The sequence below is a fragment of the Chenopodium album genome, chromosome 24, assembly GCF_948465745.1.
Source record: "Chenopodium album chromosome 24, dcCheAlbu1.1, whole genome shotgun sequence".
NCBI classification, from domain to species: domain Eukaryota; kingdom Viridiplantae; phylum Streptophyta; class Magnoliopsida; order Caryophyllales; family Amaranthaceae; genus Chenopodium; species Chenopodium album.
Window position 1 is genome coordinate 27025555 of NC_137857.1, and position 20498 is coordinate 27046052.

A 20498-nucleotide genomic window follows, 5' to 3' on the forward strand; every position below is an offset into this window, starting at 1 on the left:
GTTAATTAAGCATAAATATATGTTTTTATTAAAGTTTTAAGAGGTTATTCATCATATTATATTGTTGGAAATTACTTGGGTTAGTAATATTAATTGTTGGTTGTTTTCTAGAAAGTGATTATTCCCTAGGAGAATTTTAAGTGATTAAAAGTGGCACAAAGGATTGTTTATACGAGGTACGTATATGTCTATTTCGTTGTAAGTAGTATCATGTTTAGGTACCAAAACGAAAGAACTTAGTTTCATGATTAGGGAACACTTGGATGGAAATTGTTTGGTTACACATTGATTTAATTCATGTGCTTATGTTTATGAGACATGTTTTGGTGAATTGATTATGTTTGTATGGAATTATGGATGCAAACATGTTGAATTATATTGGATTAATTGTTTGTATGGAATGTCGAGACAAGCATATTTTTATTGGATTGGTTTTTTAACCATGTTTGGATTATTAAAGGGTTGGCATTGAATGGTTTATATGGAATGAATTTATTAATTATTCGACAAGGTTATTATTTATTTATTTATTACTCAATCATGACTTATAAGTATGTTGAGTAAAGGTGGATTAAGCCGAATGGCTAGGTGAGTTGACTATGTTCAACAATTTTGGATAAGTTAGAAGTTTAATGGGATTAAAGGTCAATTTGTGATGTGATCACCATTGTCCTAAATAAGATTAAAAATGAATTGATGTATGATTGTTATGTATGGTCTTCTTGATTGAGTCGGCTATCAATTAAAATTGTAATCACGTAAAGTGAAACATGGATGCGCAATAAAACTCTGGAAAGCGTGCACTTTTAGAGTATTGACAATTATGGGTTGGGGTACACGGTGGTAGCCCGTGGCTTTTCGAGGCTTGTTTGATCAACATGTCCTCTTCTCTTTTGGTATTTACATTTTATTTTATAATGAAAGTTAGATGGGATCCTAGACTAACTTTGTGAGAATGGAGTCGCGCCCATTCTTGCATCGCGCTTAACTTTTATTTCAAATATAATGGTCATTTGGGACCAAAATGATTTGGTGGATTGGACAACCTCGTCTATTGCTTACTCCAAACTAAATTAATTAAATTAAATATAGAGTCAAGTGTTTGGAATTAGTTAGTAAGTATGTTAAGTCAATTGAATTGTTTAAGTGTAGAGTCTTGATTATTGAATTCACGTTGTATGTTTATTTACTTTAATTAATTGAGCATGCTAGGTTTTGTACGTTGTAGCTTGTATGTACTCAGCTTTGCTGATTGCGTGCTTTTGTGTGTGTCTTTCTTTGGTCATGACCTTCGCCTTTCAATGACCCTGTGATGATCCAATTATAACACTTGTATTATTGGGGAGCAGTATCACACAGGTTATCTTGATGATGTGAAGTTCGGGATTTGACATACGCATTGTCAAGGGTTTGGTGTGTTTGAGAGTATTCGATTCTTGTGTTGAACTTATTTATAATTTGCTATTTCGTTTATGTTTTGGACTTTGATTATTGGTTTGGTTTTAAATAAGGGCCTTTAAGGTTCCAATTTGTAAGCTTTGACTTATTGATTTTCTAAACTATGTTATTTTAAATACTTAAGTTTGATTTTCCGCTGCGATACTTTAATAAAGCTTTAACGTTTTAACACGTGGCGGTAACATGTCAATGGTTCTCCCCTATTTTATATAAAGTAAGTGGTTTAGAAAAGGGAGAATAATTGGGGTGTTACAGACTTTAACTACAGTACTTCCCAAATTTTTAGAACAATAATTTAAGTTCATACAACAACAAAAGTTTGAGCGACCAATATAGGGGTGGGTAAATTGATTCTTGTCACGTGTTTGTGAGAATACCAATTTTCATAAGAACTTTCAACTTTTTACATTTTCACTTTTATGCTTACGAACTAAACAACTACTCATGAATTTGTTTTTTCTCCCGTATTTGATTGTAACTGTGCAACCAACCAACCAAATACATTTTAAAGGGATCTTATTTTAAAGAATTTATTAAAACGAATTTTATGATGGAAATAGCACCGAGTTATAAGATATTTATTAAAAGTACATATGAAATATTAGAAGTATATCGATAATAAAACGCTATACAACATTTTTATCATAAAAAATATATCCAAACTTCGCTTACCTAGCATCATATATGTCACAATAATACATATTTATCACCTAGGTGGTGTGACACTTGGCGAAAAACTGAAATGCCAAGTGTCATTGTCTCGTAGCCTGGTTGCGAAACCGGTTTTATATATTGGTGATATGATATTAGATCTGATTTTTAAAATACAACAACCCGTGCGATTTCATCTAGTTTATTTTTAATTTTAACATTTTTTTTAAAAAAGTGATTTTAATTATCTTAAAATAAATTTCCCCCAACATGAATCCCCTCGTTCAACCCCTTTTCCTTATCCAGCTAACCCCCTTTTCCTGCCAACTACCTGTGGTCGGCCCACCTCCTTAAGCCCAACCCCAACACACTTGGTCGCCAAACCAATTGACTACCAAGAAAGCTCCAAAACCCTACTCCGTAGCTAAAAAAACTCAAATCAGGCTAAATTATACAAAGCTTCATTCATCACTTGGAATTCGCTCAAACTACCAACAAAAATTCTTTCTCCTATGTTAGTGCTTCATTTTGCATGGTTTTAGGGTAATTAAGAAACCATTACTAACAATGGCGGAAACTAACCCAAGAAAATTGGTATGCAGAACTTGTGATTACCTCGGCCTTTACATAGACGACGTTGGGCGCTTCTAGTGCACCAACAACAACTCCCAAGCCGCATACATCATCGATAACACCACTGCTAACAAAGATTTCGTCAACAAAGGCATCCATGGACCATGGAGGCGCCCTTACAGACACGTTGTCCCTTTTCCAGCCCTCGACACTTGCTAGCCTGCCTCCCCACCGTGGCCCAAATCCTGACCCCAACTACTCGCCAGCACCTTTGACAGGCTAAAGTCGTATCACCAAATCAAAAGTAATTACCTAAGTCCTCTAACTACAGTAGATAGGGAAGTAGGGTCGATCTCCACAAGGAAACAAGTCTTTTTATTCCTAATTAAATAATTATAATCTAAATTATTAAGGTAACCAATATATATATTTAATATGAAACTATGCTACGGAGATTAAGTTTAGGGAGAAAATCAATGATAAGAAGAATCTAGGGTCACAGGTTCACCAATAATTAATATTCCGGGATAAAACATAACAATCAATAATTAACATTGCACAAATAACATGATTAATGACAGGCTAAAGTCGTATCACCTAATCAAAAGTAATTACCTAAGTCCACTAGCTTATGCAGATAGGGAAGTAGGGTCGAATCCACAGGGAAACTGATCTTTCTACTCCTAATTAATTATTATAATCTAAATTATTAAAGTAACCAATATTTTTGTGAATAAAAGTCTATACTACGAAGATTATGAGTAAGGAGAATAATTAAGGAAGAAATCAATAATAATAAAGCCTAGGGCATAGGTTCACTAATAAACAATATTCCAGGGTAAAACACAATAATCAATCATCAATGCATTAATTAATCAGATCATAAAGGGCTTTCGCTACGTATTACAATCACAGAATTAATTTACCGGTATTAAATCTCATCTCTCGAATCTCGACCTAACCATTTATAAATTAATCTGCCTATTGAAACTAAGCCTAAACATCAATTCTCATCTCTCGAATCTCGAATCAATATTGCTAAACTCATACAATTAAATCTGGCCAAATCTAATTGCATAGCATTAAAACAATCAATAGGAAATTAATTAAGCATTAATAATCAACAATCATAAAATTACCCTTTCATATTATTTATCAGATCCCCAAAAACCCTAGAAGTAAAACTACTCAGACATAATTAAAACTAAGCAAAACATAATATTTAAGCAAGACATGAAAGACAAATAGAATGAATAAAATACTGAGATTAATTAAGAGAGAAATCGTACCAAGACGGCGGAATTACAATAGAGTTGAGGAAGAAGGAAGAAAATAAAGTCTAGAGAGAGAAAGTTGAGTAGAGAGAAGGAAGAGAATAAAGACTAGAGTAAGAATCATGAAGAAGACCCCCAATCTTGCCTAATAATAACACATTAATACTAAGCAAGACAATCACCGCTAAACAAAATAAATCGGAAATCAAAACTCCCTAATTCTACACGCGCCCGGTCGGGCAATGGCTCGCCCGACCGGGCCCGCCTTTTTTTCCTCTCAAATGCTTTCTCGCGCCCGGCCGGGCAGTGGCTCGCCCGACCGGGCCCGCCTTTTTTTGCCACTGATGATTTCTCGCGCCCGGCCGGGCGCGTGCACCGGGCGCGTGTTGATCTGGCCCGCCCGGCCGGGCGCGCCTCCGGGCGGAGAAGGTAGCCTTGGGCGAGACTTTTGGGCCTCGAAACCTCCAACTCTTGGGCCTCCGAACCTGGCCCGAGTCCTCAAATCTTCATAACCGAGCCCTTAATCACCGATTTGATCCCTCCAATCGGCCTTGGGCTATCGAACGCGGTCGCGGTCTTCCAATACTTGAAGATGCTCCTCGAAAAACCCGGGAAAATGCTCCAAGTACACAAATTCCTACAAAACTCAAGCAAAACTACCAAAGCACTGGAAAACACAAATTAGTAATAAAAGTGGCTCGTAGGAGCCAAAAACACTACTAATTACGACCAAGGGACGGGGATAAAAAATATATATAAAATGAACACATCAAACTCCCCCAAGCCAAACCTTTGCTTGTCCCTAAGCAAAGAGCTCCTCAATGAACAAATAAAACATGCCTCACCCCAATATAAAAATCAAGCACAAACGATTCAAGGCAAATCAAGTGAACATGCTTCAAAATCAACCAATCCTATCCATCTAATCACCCTTCATCCCCAACAATTGTCAAGTAGAGCAAACCACAAGAGCATATAGAATTCAAGACTAGTGCTCACACACTCAACTCTCATTTATGTGGCGAGTAAAAGATGTACTCGATCGCTCTCCATCCCAACCCCTTTATGTGAACAATGCCCTCCCAAACTCACAACCTCGTGTGTTTAAGAAGACATACACTCAACCTATTAGTCGACTCGGAATATGTCAAATCATAACTTGCATTGATAAACAACACTTTCACATTCACACAACTCTATGCACAAAGTCGAAAGGTCTTTTAAAGCTTGTAATGTAAGGCTAGGGCAAAGGGTAGGATAAATTTGGGAATATGTGAGAGAAAAGCTATGCTTAAAGGGAGCCATATCCTAATAAACCCATGACCAAAAATAATGGTCATAATCATCTCCAACAAAACTAACTCCAACACAAATCCACCAAATATACTCCAATCATAAAAACCAACCCAATACTTACAAAATTCACTCATAAAAATATGATAATATAAACTAGAGTGAATAAACAAACTCTAAACTCAAGCTCAATTATTTACAATGAAACTCAACTTTTTTTTTCTTTTGATAAACCTTCACTTAGATAATTTGAACATGAAACACTTTTCTTCTCTTTTTGCTCTTTTTTTCAATTTTTTTTTCTCTTTTTTTTTTACTTTGGAAGTTCACTTTCTTTTTTTTTATTTTCTCACTTTTATTTTTCTTGAACTTCTCTTTTTTTTTTCATCACACTTTTATTTTTTCAAATATATACACAATAAAACTCATCAAAACAAAAATATGATCAAGAACAAATAACTTCTCAAACCCACCCAAATTGTGCAAATAATGTGCACACTACAAACTCCCTCACCTCACTCACTAATAGCTCCCCCAAGCTAAGCTTGGGACTAGTAACCAGTGGGGCAAACATGGCTTGTAATGTGGCTAAAAACAATAAAAGGTCAAGGCAACAACATGGGTAGCAAGAAGGGAACAAATGTATCTAAATAAATCTGAAGGCTACCTAAAGAACAAATGCCTTCGTCCTCCACATGTGCATAATAGTGAGTTATGAAACACTACTCATCGTTGCAAACCAATACTCAAATTCATTGACATACCAGGAACTAATCACACATTCCTAACCAAATCAACTAGTCAAGCACTATATTCACAAGTAGTTGGACAAAATTGACGCATGTTTCGGAATCCAAGTAACTAAACTTCAAATCATGATCAACTAATCCACAATGCTCAAAATCAAATACCAAGAATCAAAACAATTTTTCTCAAGTATGGGGCACAGGGAAGCATGATTTACAGTTCATTGGTTCGTATTTTTTTTATTTTTTTGATTGTTTTTTCAATTTTTTTGTATTTTTCATATAAGGAAAGCAATAAACTAATCTAAAAAGCAATAAATCTAAACTAACAAAACACACCAAAAATAAACAAAAATAAAGAAAAGGAAAGAGAAAAGTATATACCAAATCCAAAAATCCTCCCCCAAGCCAAGATCGGACAATGTCCTCATTGGCTCGAAAGTAGCCCAGCTGGCTACTCATCCTCATCCTGGTCCATATGAGAGGACCCACCTGCTCCACCACTGGAACCTGCACCATCTGCACCAAAAGAGCTACCACCAAAATAGTTAGCTTGAAAAGCCCCCCCGGCGGTCCCCCAAAAGGAATGTCCTGGCCGTACCCATGGAACGAGGAATAGTCTGTGTAAATACCATGGGCAGTGGGATCCCTATCATATCCCTGAGGTGGGGGCTGGAACCAGTCTGGGTAAACAACATCGTCGGGAATGTTGCCCCGACGAGCATAATCATCATAAATGGGGTAGAGTCCCCTACCCTGGTTCCGCTCTAGGTAGCCTAGCCTCTGGTCGACAGAACCAATCATCTGTCTGAACTCGGTCTGGGTCTGCTCTATGCGACCTATGGCCTGTCCAATACTCTGCAAGTCCCAAACTGGGTCAGAGTCACCGTGAGGGACGGAATGGGACTGTCGGGGTGGTGATGGTGGCTGTGGAATGGGTTGAACTACATGCTGTGGTTGGGCCTGGGCCTGCTGTGGATCCTCACCCCTAGCATGGGCGACTAACAGGGCGTGAGTGTAGGACTCTTGCCCTGGGGGGAAGGCGGTCAGGTCTGGGTTGGGCAAAGGAAAAATGGGCAAGGGTTGTTCAGTCCCTGTCCTAATGCACCAATGGGTGACCTGGTTCTCGTCTACCCGCAACCACCCAAGCTCCTCAAGGTACCTATAGGTCATGTAAGTGTCGGGTCCCATGTTAGTCATCCGGTGGTTGCTGGCCGTAGCGTGCCTACCTAGGTGGTGGATGATATACCGGGCTATGTTCAATTTCTCATACCCAAACATGTAATGGCCAATTACAGCTAGTTCATTGGTCTGACAGTTATGGGGTTCATTCCTACCTAGGAAACAGACACCGGCAAACCTTTGCCACATTTTAGGGACGGGGTGGTGGATAGGCCTAGCACTAGCATGTTGTGCAGAAACATGAGGAATACCAGTCAAAGCTAAATACACATCCTCCATTTTAAACTCAGCATGCCATTGTCTGTTTAATTCCGGTTCAAGTTCAAACAATTTACAAAATTCCACAAAAGAAAGAGTGATGTTTTTATTGTTAAGCCAAAAAATTAATTTTGGACCACTTTTATGGTTTTGAATAACAAGAGATGACAAGAATTCACAGGTTAATTCACGGTATGTCGAATAATGCATATCTACAAATTTGCGCATACCAATATCATTCAAAAATCTCCTAACAAAGCCATAAATACCTAAAGCCTCTAAAGTGGGACGGTGTAACCACCGTGAGGGAATTACCTCTCGTCCGTAGAGCACCTCCAATTTCTCCCGTTGCTCCGCCGTCGCGATCTTGATCGTCGGCCACTAAATGAGTTGAAGAGCCGGGTCATAATGTTGGGATGACCCGCTTGAGCTTCCCCCGAGAAAATTCCTCGCCCTTTTAGCCGCCATTATGAGTGGTCAAAGATTAAATTTTGTGGAGTTTGAAAATTTTTGATATAGGAGTGTAGAGGATGAAGAGAGGAGTAAAAATATGTGAAAAGTTTTGGATTTGGGTAAGAGATGAAGGAGAAATCTTAGAGAGAAGTCAGAGAAAAATAAGAGTTTTAGAGAGAGAAAGTGAAGGAAAAGAAGGAAAATGAAGGAAAGAAGAAGAAGAAAGGAGAAGAAGAAAGAAAAGAAAGACGGTGAGGGCGTCGCGCCCGGTCGGGCGGACGTTCGCCCGGTCGGGCGATCTGTTTGATTAAACGCGCCCGGTCGGGCGCCCATCCCGCCCGGTCGGGCGACAAAATTCGTCTTCAAAATCTCTTCTCGCGCCCGGTCGGGCGGTCCTTCGCCCGGTCGGGCGATTATTAAACAAATTTTAGGCAACTCTCGCGCCCGGTCGGGCGAAACCCCGCCCGGCCGGGCCAATTTAAAGTCCGTATACGTCAACTCTCTCGCCCGGTCGGGCGAAGCTCCGCCCGGCCGGGCCCGAGAGTAAGGGTTGACGATTCTTCTTTCTTCAAATTTTTGCTAACTCTTTTCCTGTAAACTGTACCAAAAAACTCATAAAACTCATTAAATTCCCTCCTCTCTCCTCTCATAAGAAAAAGAAGAAAAATAAAAATAAAAAAAAAACAAGTAAAATACGGGTTGCCTCCCGCAAAGCGCTGGTTTATCTAGGTCCCGCACGACCTACTTACTATAATTTTCTCAAGGTGAGCTGGAACTAGTCAGGTGTAGTAGTTCAACTGCACCAATCGTAGCCCCGTCATGATAAATCTTAAGCCTCTGACCATTTACCTTGAACTCATTACCATGCTCGTCAACCAACTCTACAGAGCCGAACTTGTTGGCCCTTTTCACTGTGAAAGGACCCGACCACCTTGACTTCAACTTTCCTGGGAAAAGTTTAAGCCTAGAGTTGAACAACAACACCTTGTCACCCTCTTTGAATTCTCTCGGAAGGATCATCTTGTCGTGCCATCTCCTAGTCTTCTCCTTGGAGACTCGCGCACTATCATAGGCCATCAACCTAAACTCATCAAACTGGTTAAGTTGTAGAAGCCTCTTTTCTCCCGCTAGCTTAGCGTCCAAATTGAGCTCTTTAATAGCCCAATATGCCTTGTATTCTAACTCCACCGGAAGATGACATGCTTTACCATACACAAGTCTATAGGGAGTGGTACCTATAGGGGTCTTAAATGCGGTTCTGTATGCCCAAAGGGTGTCATCCAACTTATCGCTCCAATCTTTCCTAGATTTTGCTACCACCTTCTCTAAGATGACCTTAATCTCGCGATTAGATACTTCGACTTGGCCACTAGTTTGGGGATGGTAGGCTAGCCCTGTCCTATGGTAAACACCATACTTCTTTAGGAGGGTATCTAACTTCCGCTCATGAAAGTGGGATCCTCCGTCACTGATTATGGCTCTAGGCACTCCAAATCTAGGAAAAATAGTTTTCTTGAAAAGGCTATGAACCACCTTGGCATCATTGGTAGGAGTGTCAATGGCTTCTACCCACTTGGATACATAATCTACGGCGACTAGTATATAACGGTTTCCTCTAGAGGAAGGGAACGGTCCCATGTAATCAACACCCCAAACATCAAAAATTTCTACTTCCAAGATCCCAGTTTGAGGCATCTCGTGCCGCCGCGAAATGTTGCCGGTCCTCTGGCAAGAGTCACAAGCCTGCACAAAAATGTTAGCATCCTTGAACATGGTGGGCCAATAGAATCCTGACTCGTTTATCTTGGCCACTGTTTTAGAGGGACCATGATGTCCTCCATAAGGTGAAGTGTGGCAGCTAGTGAGAATACCATGTACCTCCCATTCGGGAACACACCTGCGAAATAATCCATCTGCACACTCACGAAACAAAAAAGGATCATCCCAAAAATAATGTTTAACATCATACAGGAATTTCTTTTTTTGTTGGTAGGACAAGTCAAGAGGTAGAGTGCCACCCACTAAATAATTTGCAAAATCGGCGTACCAGGGGTGTTGCTCTACAACTGCATACAGGTTGTCATCAGGGAATGAGTCATCTATAGGGAGAAAATCCTTACCCTCATCATACCTGATTCGTGACAAGTGATCTGCCACAACGTTCTCTGCACCCTTTTTATCCCTTATTTCAATGTTGAAGTCCTGGAGCAAGAGAACCCACCGGAGTAGCCTAGGCTTTGATTCAGCTTTGGCTATCAGGTACTTTAAAGCTGCATGGTCAGTAAAAACAATAACTTTAGAACCAACTAGATATGATCTAAATTTTTCTAAAGCATAAATGACAGCTAAAAACTCCTTCTCCGTAGTGGCATAGTTGACTTGAGCCTCATCCAAAGTTTTACTAGCATAGTAGATAGCATGTAAAACTTTGTCCTTCCTCTGTCCAAGCACGGCTCCTAGAGCAAAATCGCTTGCATCACACATGATCTCGAAAGGAAGATTCCAATCGGGAGCACATATGATGGGCGCCGATATCAAAGCCTGCTTAATCCTGTTGAAAGACTCAAGACACTCATCAGTAAAAATAAAAGGGGCATCCTTGAGTAAAAGCTGAGTCAGTGGTTTGGCAATTTTAGAAAAATCTTTGATAAAACGGCGATAAAACCCCGCATGACCCAAGAAACTCCTAACTCCCTTAACATTAACTGGGGGAGGTAATTGCTCAATCACTGAAATTTTAGCTTTATCTACCTGTATGCCCTTATCAGATACAATATGACCTAGAACTACTCCCTCCGTCACCATAAAGTGACACTTCTCCCAATTTAAGACCAAGTTGCATTCTTCACATCTTTTAAGGATTTTAGCTAAATTTATTAGACATGAATCGAATGAAGAACCATAGACACTAAAATCATCCATAAAGACTTCCATGATAGACTCTATGAAATCAGAAAAGATGCTCATCATGCAACGTTGAAAAGTAGCAGGTGCATTACACAAACCAAAAGGCATTCTACGATATGCAAAAGTGCCATAAGGGCATGTAAATGTTGTCTTTTCCTGATCTTCAGGATGGATTGGAATTTGGAAAAATCCTGAATACCCATCCAGATAGCAAAAGAACTTATGGTTAGCTAACCTCTCAAGCATTTGATCAATAAAGGGGAGGGGGAAATGGTCCTTTTTAGTGGCGACATTTAATCTACGATAATCAATGCACATACGCCACCCTGTAACAGTTCTGGTGGGAATTAATTCATTTTTTTCGTTTCTAACCACGGTCATCCCACCCTTCTTAGGAACCACCTGAACAGGACTTACCCATTTAGAGTCAGAAATAGGATAGATAATACCTGCATCAAGTAATTTCATAACCTCTTTCTTGACTACCTCTTGCATATTGGGATTCAACCTCCTCTGGGGTTGAATGCAGGGCTTGTAGTTGTCCTCTAGGTGTATCCTGTGCATACAAAAATCTGGGCTTATACCCTTGAGATCATCAATACTGTACCCTATTGCCCTTTTGTGGGTTCGGAGAACCTCTAGAAGTTGGGAAGTTTGTGGGTCATCAAGTGCAGTACTAATGATCACAGGGTGCATTTCCTGCTTATCAAGAAAAACATATTTTAAATGAGAAGGGAGAGGTTTTAGTTCAGGTTTCTTTACCTCTGCAGGTTTCGATTCCTGAACTAATTGTACTACCTTCTTATTTTCTTTGTCATCAAGATCAAATAGAGTCAATCTGTTGGTCTCTACTCTCCATATGTTTTTGCATGTTGGTCAGCATTGCCCGAATTTCTGATAAAGCAGGGTCAGAAGATGTAGTAGGGGGCTGTGATGGGGGTTTCTGATTAGCATGAGGATGGTAATATTTCTGCTGTGGAGGGGGTGCTTGTTGTGGTTGTTGTGGAGGTGGAGGATTTTGAACATTGGTGCTACGGTAAGATAGGTAGGGATGGTTCCGGTAGCCAGGATTGTAGGAATTGGAGTATGGGTTATTCTGTTTGTAAGTTTGAAAAGCATTAACTTGCTCCATTGAACTCCTGCAATCTTGTTCAAAATGACCTACACTTCCACAATTTTCACAGAAAGCATCATTAGCATTATTAGAAACAGCAGAAACATTAGCAACAGAATTAGGATTGTTAGTAGTAAGATTATCTAGTTTCTGACAAATAGAAGTAAGCTGGGCTTGCAATAAAGTGACTGAATCAACATGATGCTTGCCCTTGTTAGCAAAGCCTCTAGCATTCCCATATTGGGAATTATGGATTGCCATATCTTCGATAACCTGACCTGCATCATCAACATTTAAATTCATAAATCTACCGCTAGCTGCGGAATCTAAAATTGTCCTAGATGCATTTCCTAAACCATTGTAAAAAGCTTGAATCAACTGCCACTTCGCCAAATTGTGGTGGGGACACTCCCTCTGCAGATCCTTGAATCTTTCCCAAGCTTCATATAATGCTTCATCTGCCTCTTGGGCAAAATTCTGGATGGCGCTTCTCAATAAAGCTGTTTTCTCTGCAGGGTAATATTTATTATAAAAATTCAACGCAAGAGTCTCCCAGTTAGTAATACCAAGTGCAGCTCTATTCAAACCATTAAACCATAATTTAGCTTTTCCACATAAAGAAAAGGGAAAAAGAATCTCCCTGATTTGATCCTGCGTTACCCCATTCTGCCTAATAGTATTGCAGTATTGACAGAAATCTGCAATGTGAAGATTAGGATCTTCACCCTTTGCTCCACTGAATTGCTTTCTTTCTATCATCGTTATGAACTGGGGCTTGATCTCGAACTGGACTCCCTCGAGGTCGGGCGTAGGAGAAAGATGTGGAAAATCCGTCAGCGATGGTTGCGAATAATCGCTAAGCTTGCGAGGTGGAGGTGGTGGTGGTGTACCCATTTCTAGTTCTGAATCAGAAGAATGCTCTGAATCACTAGAAGTAGGTAATGGATCTCTAGGAATATTATTACTCCCAGAATCTGCTGAGATCTGCCTGTAGAAATTCTTCTGTCTATGAAACGAGCGTTCGATCTCAGGATCGAATGGAATGTAACCTGATCTGGAACACCTGGGCATAAACAAAGAACTAAAAAGACAGATATTAGAACTACCTCAAAGAACTAATGTCCCTTGAGGCAAAAGAAAAATAATCTAGACTACAAAAAACAATTAGAAATAAAAATAAAACCGTTTCCCCGGCAACGGCGCCAAATTTTGACAGGCTAAAGTCGTATCACCTAATCAAAAGTAATTACCTAAGTCCACTAGCTTATGCAGATAGGGAAGTAGGGTCGAATCCACAGGGAAACTGATCTTTCTACTCCTAATTAATTATTATAATCTATATTATTAAAGTAACCAATATTTTTGTGAATAAAAGTCTATACTACGAAGATTATGAGTAAGGAGAATAATTAAGGAAGAAATCAATAATAATAAAGCCTAGGGCATAGGTTCACTAATAAACAATATTCCAGGGTAAAACACAATAATCAATCATCAATGCATTAATTAATCAGATCATAAAGGGCTTTCGCTACGTATTACAATCACAGAATTAATTTACCGGTATTAAATCTCATCTCTCGAATCTCGACCTAACCATTTATAAATTAATCTGCCTATTGAAACTAAGCCTAAACATCAATTCTCATCTCTCGAATCTCGAATCAATATTGCTAAACTCATACAATTAAATCTGGCCAAATCTAATTGCATAGCATTAAAACAGTCAATAGGAAATTAATTAAGCATTAATAATCAACAATCATAAAATTACCCTTTCATATTATTTATCAGATCCCCAAAAACCCTAGAAGTAAAACTACTCAGACATAATTAAAACTAAGCAAAACATAATATTTAAGCAAGACATGAAAGACAAATAGAATGAATAAAATACTGAGATTAATTAAGAGAGAAATCGTACCAAGACGGCGGAATTACAATAGAGTTGAGGAAGAAGGAAGAAAATAAAGTCTAGAGAGAGAAAGTTGAGTAGAGAGAAGGAAGAGAATAAAGACTAGAGTAAGAATCATGAAGAAGACCCCCAATCTTGCCTAATAATAACACATTAATACTAAGCAAGACAATCACCGCTAAACAAAACAAATCGGAAATCAAAACTCCCTAATTCTACACGCGCCCGGTCGGGCAATGGCTCGCCCGACCGGGCCCGCCTTTTTTTCCTCTCAAATGCTTTCTCGCGCCCGGCCGGGCAGTGGCTCGTCCGACCGGGCCCGCCTTTTTTTGCCACTGATGATTTCTCGCGCCCGGCCGGGCGCGTGCACCGGGCGCGCCTCCGGGCGGAGAAGGTAGCCTTGGGCGATGCTTTTGGGCCTCGAAACCTCCAACTCTTGGGCCTTCGAACCTGGCCCGAGTCCTCTTCATAACCGAGGCCTTAATCACCGATTTGATCCCTCCAATCGGCCTTGGGTTATCGAACGCGGTCGCGGTCTTCCAATACTTGAAGATGCTCCTCGAAAAACCCGGGAAAATGCTCCAAGTACACAAATTCCTACAAAACTCAAGCAAAACTACCAAAGCACTGGAAAACACAAATTAGTAATAAAAGTGGCTCGTAGGAGCCAAAAACACTACTAATTACGACCAAGGGACGGGGATAAAAAATATATATAAAATGAACACATCAATTAACAGGCTCTCGCAATTTACTAACCAACATAGATCTAACAGGCTCTCGCAATTTACTAGATCTAAGTTCCTATTGAAAATAGCCTTTAATATAGAATTAACATCTGCTCGATTCATCAATTCAATATTGCTAAACATTCACAATCAAATTACATCTGCTCGATTCATAATCTAATTGCAAAGAATTAAAACAATTCAATAAGAAATTATTAAGCAATATCAATAATCAATAATAACAAATTATCCCTTCATATTAATTATGGATCCCCAATAATCCCTAGAAAGAAACTACTCAGACATAATTAAATCTAAACTAAATAAAGCAATTAAATAAATCATTAAAGGGAAATCAAAGACAACTGTGTCACTCAATTATCCAAGATCATAGGGAGAAAGAGAAAGAGTAAAAGTTTGAGTTAAGGGAGAAAAGAAATTGATCTAAAGAAGATTGTCTCACGCAATCAACCTTGATAACTAAAACTAAACAAACAAAAGAGTATTTATAAAACTCCAAAGAATCCTAAGTAAAAGCAAACTAAAAGATGACGCTGAAATAGCTCGTAAAACACGCGCCCGATCGGGCGGTGGCTCGCCCGATCGGGCGCGCCTTTCGCTCGTCAGGTGCCTTCAAAATGTCGCGCCCGATCGGGCAAGTGGCCGCCCGATCGGGCGCGCCTTTTTCTTGCTCGTGGGATTCTCTTCCCGCGCCCGATCGGGCACGCCTTCGGGCGATGACCCTTACACCGGGCGGTAGTAATTCGGGCGATTTGGACTCCTTGTTTGGGCTCGTAACTTGACCCAAACGAAATATCCTCCTTGGGGCTTTAATCATCCGATCCAAATGCCTCGTCTTCACATAAGCCGAGCCCTTATTCACCGGTTCGATGACTCTAACCGATCTTGGGCTATAGAGAATGGTCGTGTTCCTCCAACGCTCGTAGTTGCTCCATGAAAACCCGGGAAAATGCTCCACAAGTGCAATTTCCTACAAAACTCAAGCAATACTACGAAAACACTAGAGAACACATATTAGTAATAAAAGTGGCTCTAAAGAGCCAAAAACACTACTAATTATGACCAAGGGACGGGGGTAAAATACTATATAAAATGGACTTATCAAACTCCCCCAAGCCAACCCTTTGCTTGTCCCTAAGCAAAGAGCTCATCAATGAATATATAAAACATGCATCACCCCAATATAAAAATCAAGCACAAACGATTCAAGGAAAATCTAATGAACATGCTTCAATATCAATCAATCATATTCATCTAATCACCCTTCCTCCCCAACAATTGTCAAGTAGAGCAAACCACAAGAGCATATAGAATTCAAGACTAGTGCTCACACACTCAACTCTCATATATGTGGCGAGTAAAAGATGTACTCGATCGCTCTCCATCCCAACCCCTTTATGTGAACAATGCCCTCCCAAACTCACACACTCGTGTGTTTAAAAAGACATACACTCAACCTATTAGTCGACTCGGAATATGTCAAGTCATAACTTGCATTGATAAGCAACACTTTCACATTTACACAACTATATGCACAAGGTCGGAAGGTCTTTAAAGCTTGTAATGTAAGGCTAGGTGAAAGGGTAGGTTAAATTTGGGGATATGTGAGAGAAAAGCTATGCTAAAAGGGAGCCAAAACCTAATAAACCCATGATCAAAAATAATGATCATACACCTCCAGCAACATAACTAAATCCAATAACAATCCACCAAATATACTCCAATCAATATAAACAATCCCAATTCTTACAATATTTTCACTCATAAAAATATTGATAATATAAACCAGAGTGAATAAACAAACTTTGAACTCATTCTTTGAAATATTTTCATTGAAACTCAACTTTATTTTTTTCTTTCTTTTCTTTTGATCAACCTTCACTTAGAACAATTGAACATCAAACTTTTTTTCATTTTTTTTTCTCTAGAAGTTCACTTCTTTTTTTTATATTTTCTCACTTTTTTTTGAACTTCCTTTTTTTCTTTTTCATCACACTTTTATTTTTTTCTCAAATATATACACTAGAAAACTCATCAAAACAAAAATATGATCAAGAACAAATAACTTCTCAAACCCACCCAAATTGTGCAAATAATGTGCACACTACAAACTCCCTCACCTCACTCACTAATAGCTCCCCCAAGCCAAGCTTGGGACTAGTAACCAATGGGGCAAACATGGCTTGTAATGTGGCTAAAAACAATAAAAAGTCAAGGCAACAACATGGGTAGCAAGAAGGGAACAAATGTATCTAAATAAATCTGAAGGCTACCTAAAAGAACAGATGCCTTCGTCCTCCACATGTGCATAATAGTGAGTTATGAAACACTACTCATAGTTGCAAACCAATACTCAAATTCATTGACATACCAGGAACTAATCACACATTCCTAACCAAATCAACTAGTCAAGCACTATATTCACAAGCAGTTGGGCAAAATTGACATATGTTTAGGAATCCAAGCAATTAAACTTCAAATCATGACCAACAAATCCACAATGCTCAAAATCAAATACCAAGAATCAAAACAATTTTCTCAAGTATGGGGCGCAGGGAAGCATGATTTACAGTTCATTGGTTCGTATTTTTGGATTTTTTTTTAATTTTTCAATTTTTTTGTATTTTTATAATAGAAAGCAATAAAAGAAAGAAACCATACCTCAATCCAAACCAAAAACTCCCCCAAGCCAAAACCAGACAATGTCCTCATTGACTCAAGAGTGAAGCCCGCGTGGCTAGACGTTACCTGGTTCAGAAAGAGACAAAGCAAAGAGAGAAAGAAAAAGAAAAATAAAAAAAAAAAAGAAAGAAAACAAAGAAAAAGAAAGCAGTAAAAGGGGGGAGTATAGCGCGCCCGATCGAGCCCGCCCTCGCCCGATCGGGCGAGAAAAAGGAACTCGAACATTATAAACCTCGCGCCCGATCGGGCGGATCTTTGCCCGGTCGGGCAACTATGCGTCCTCGAAATCGTCGCTTCACGCGCCCGATCGGGCGCTCCTTCGCCCGATCGGGCGAAACTCGTCGTATACGGACCTCTACACGCGCCCGATCGGGCGGAATCTCGCCTGATCGGGCGAGCTTGAGGCCACGTTTTTGCTTCGTCTTGCGCCCGATCGGGCGCGACTTCACCCGGTCGGGCGGAAGATTCATAGCTTGTTCTGGGGGCTCTTTAACACTAAATGCAAGGGACACCTTCTCAGGATCAAATTGCCTTGGTTCCCCACTCAACGGAGTTATTGCTACTCGATCAGGCGGGGCTCTCATTAAGGGTTCATTTATCGCAACCTGTTCACCTTGCTCCTCATCCTCATCATCAAAACCAAGCCCTTCACAGTATAAGGATCGCTCTATTGCATCCACTTCTTCCTTCCATGTCTTCTTTCTACCTGTAGAAGATGCAACACAAGATACCGCCACCAAGGGATCCTGAACAAGAGCTTGGGGCTCATTAGAACAATTATTTCTAACCACATCAATGTTAAAACATTCTTCCTCAATCATGGGGCATTTAGGGGCATTATTCAAGTTTAAAACAATATTTTCATCCCCTACTGAAAATGTCAATTTACCACTTTGCACATCTATAATTGCTCCCGCGGTATTAAGGAAAGGTCTACCCAAAATAATATGAGTTTTCAAATCCTCATCCATGTCAAGAACAACAAAGTCAACAGGTATATAAAATTTACCTACTCAGACGGGAACATCCTCTAAGACACCTAAAGGGTATTTAAAAGAATGATCGGCCATTTGCAGAGTAATATTAGTAGATTTTAATTTACCCATATTAAGCTTGGAACACACAGATAATGGCATGACACTAACACTAGCACCCAGATCACATAATGCACTATCAATCTTAAGATTGCCAATATGACAAGGGATAGAAAAACTACCCGGATCTTTTAGTTTAGGTGGAGATTTATTTTGTAGTATGGCACTACATTCTGCAGTAAATGCAAGAGTCTCTACCTAACTAATAGATCTTTTCCTAGTCAATATTTCTTTCAAAAATTTTGCATATGCAGGTATTTGTGTAATTAACTCTGTGAAAGGGATCGTTACCTGCAAATCTTTCACCACCTCCAGAAACTTACCAAACTGTGCATCCGATTTAGTCTTCAAATGTCGATTTGGGAATGGTAGTTTAATAACTGGTGGTGCTTCCCTACTCTTCCCCTGGGGTGCATCCTTCCCTGAGGTTGTACCCTGCAATGAATCATCAGAAATATTAGTACTACCCTTTAGCCCTGCAGGGCTAGGATTAATATCCTTTGGTATAAAGGGATCAGGATTAGCAATTTCTGTTATAACAGGTTCATCATCATGTGAACCACTCCTGAGGGTAATTGCAAACGCCTGATCTGTGGGTTGTACTGGTTGTGATGGTAGGGTTCCCTGTTGGCGAGCTTGTAGAGAAGAGGAAATCTGCGCAATTTGATTATCTAAGATTTTATTATGAGCTAAAATTGTATCAATTTGAGCATCCCTACTCTCCATACGCTTTTGCATATTTCCTATCATCGCTTTAATTTCTGTTAAGGCTGGGTCAGAGGGTGGAGGAATTTGTGGTTGAGAATTTTGGCTAGAATTGGGATGGTGGTGCATGTTGCGGTTGTTGCGGAGGTGAAGGATTTTGTACATTGGTGCTCCGGTAGGAAAGGTATGGATGATCCCGATACCCAGGATTATAGGTGTTGGAGTATGGGTTATTTTGCTTATAGGTTTGAAAAGCGTTAACCTGCTCCATGGAACTCCTACACTCCTGCTCCCAATGACCTACAATTCCACAATTCTCACAAAAAGCATCATTAACATTATTATTAATTGCAGAAATATTAGCTACATTAGAATTAGCAGTGCTAAGATTATCCAATTTCTGACAAATAGAGGTCAATTGTGCTTGCAAAAAGGATACGGAGTCAGCACTTTGTTTCCCTTTGTTAGCAAAACCTCTAGGATTCCCATATTTGGAATTGTGAATTGCCATATCTTCGATAACTTGACCTGCATTATCAACGTTTAAATTCATAAATCTCCCATTAGCTGCAGAATCTAAAATTGCTCGAGATGAATTTCCAATCCCATTGTAAAAAGCTTGTATTAATTGCCACTGCGCTAAGTTATGATGGGGACACTCTCTCTGCAGATCCTTGAATCTCTCCCAAGCCTCATAAAGTGGCTCATCTGGCTCTTGAGCAAAGTTCTGAATGGCACTCCTCAATAAGGCTGTCCTTTCTGCAGGGTAATATTTATTATAAAAATTTAAAACAAGAGTCTCTCAGTTAGTAATACCAAGTGCAGTTCTATTTAAACTATTAAACCACAATTTAGCTTTTCCACATAGAGAGAAAGGAAAGAGAATCTCCCTGATTTGGTCTTGTGTGACCCCAGCTTGCCTTATAGTATTGCAATACTGACAGTAATCTGCAACATGAAGATTTGGGTCTTCACCCTTGGCTCCACTAAATTGCTTCCTTTCTATCATCATAATAAACTGGGGTTTGATTTCGAATTGGACTCCTTCAAGTGCTGGAGTAGGAATAAGGTGAGGAAAATCCGTCAGAGACGGCTGCGAATAATCGCTGAGCTTTTTAGGTGCTGTCATGTCTGATTCTAGTTCATAAGAAAATTCCGAATCACTAGAATCAGATGGAGGGTCTCTAGGAAAATCACCCCCAGAACTCGTCAGTATTTGCCTGTATAGATTCTTTTGCCTATGAAAAGAGCGCTCGATCTCAGGATCGAATGGAATGTAACCTGATCTGGAACACCTGGGCATAAACAAAGAACTAGACGACAAATATGAGAACTGTCCCAAAGAACTTCCGTACTCTGGGACGAAGGAAAATAATCTAGACTACAAAAGCAATCAGAAATAAAAATAAAACCGTTTCCCCGGCAACGGCGCCAAATTTTGACA

General features: G+C 39.7%; 1 non-coding gene across 1 annotated transcript; it reads left to right on the forward strand.

Moving 5' to 3' along the window:
* The first annotated feature begins 19695 nt into the window (after positions 1-19695).
* On the forward strand, positions 19696-19802 carry LOC145612846 (small nucleolar RNA R71). The gene has a single exon (XR_014106760.1). It is a non-coding gene; the product is annotated as a small nucleolar RNA R71 (small nucleolar RNA).
* The last annotated feature ends 696 nt before the right edge of the window (positions 19803-20498 follow it).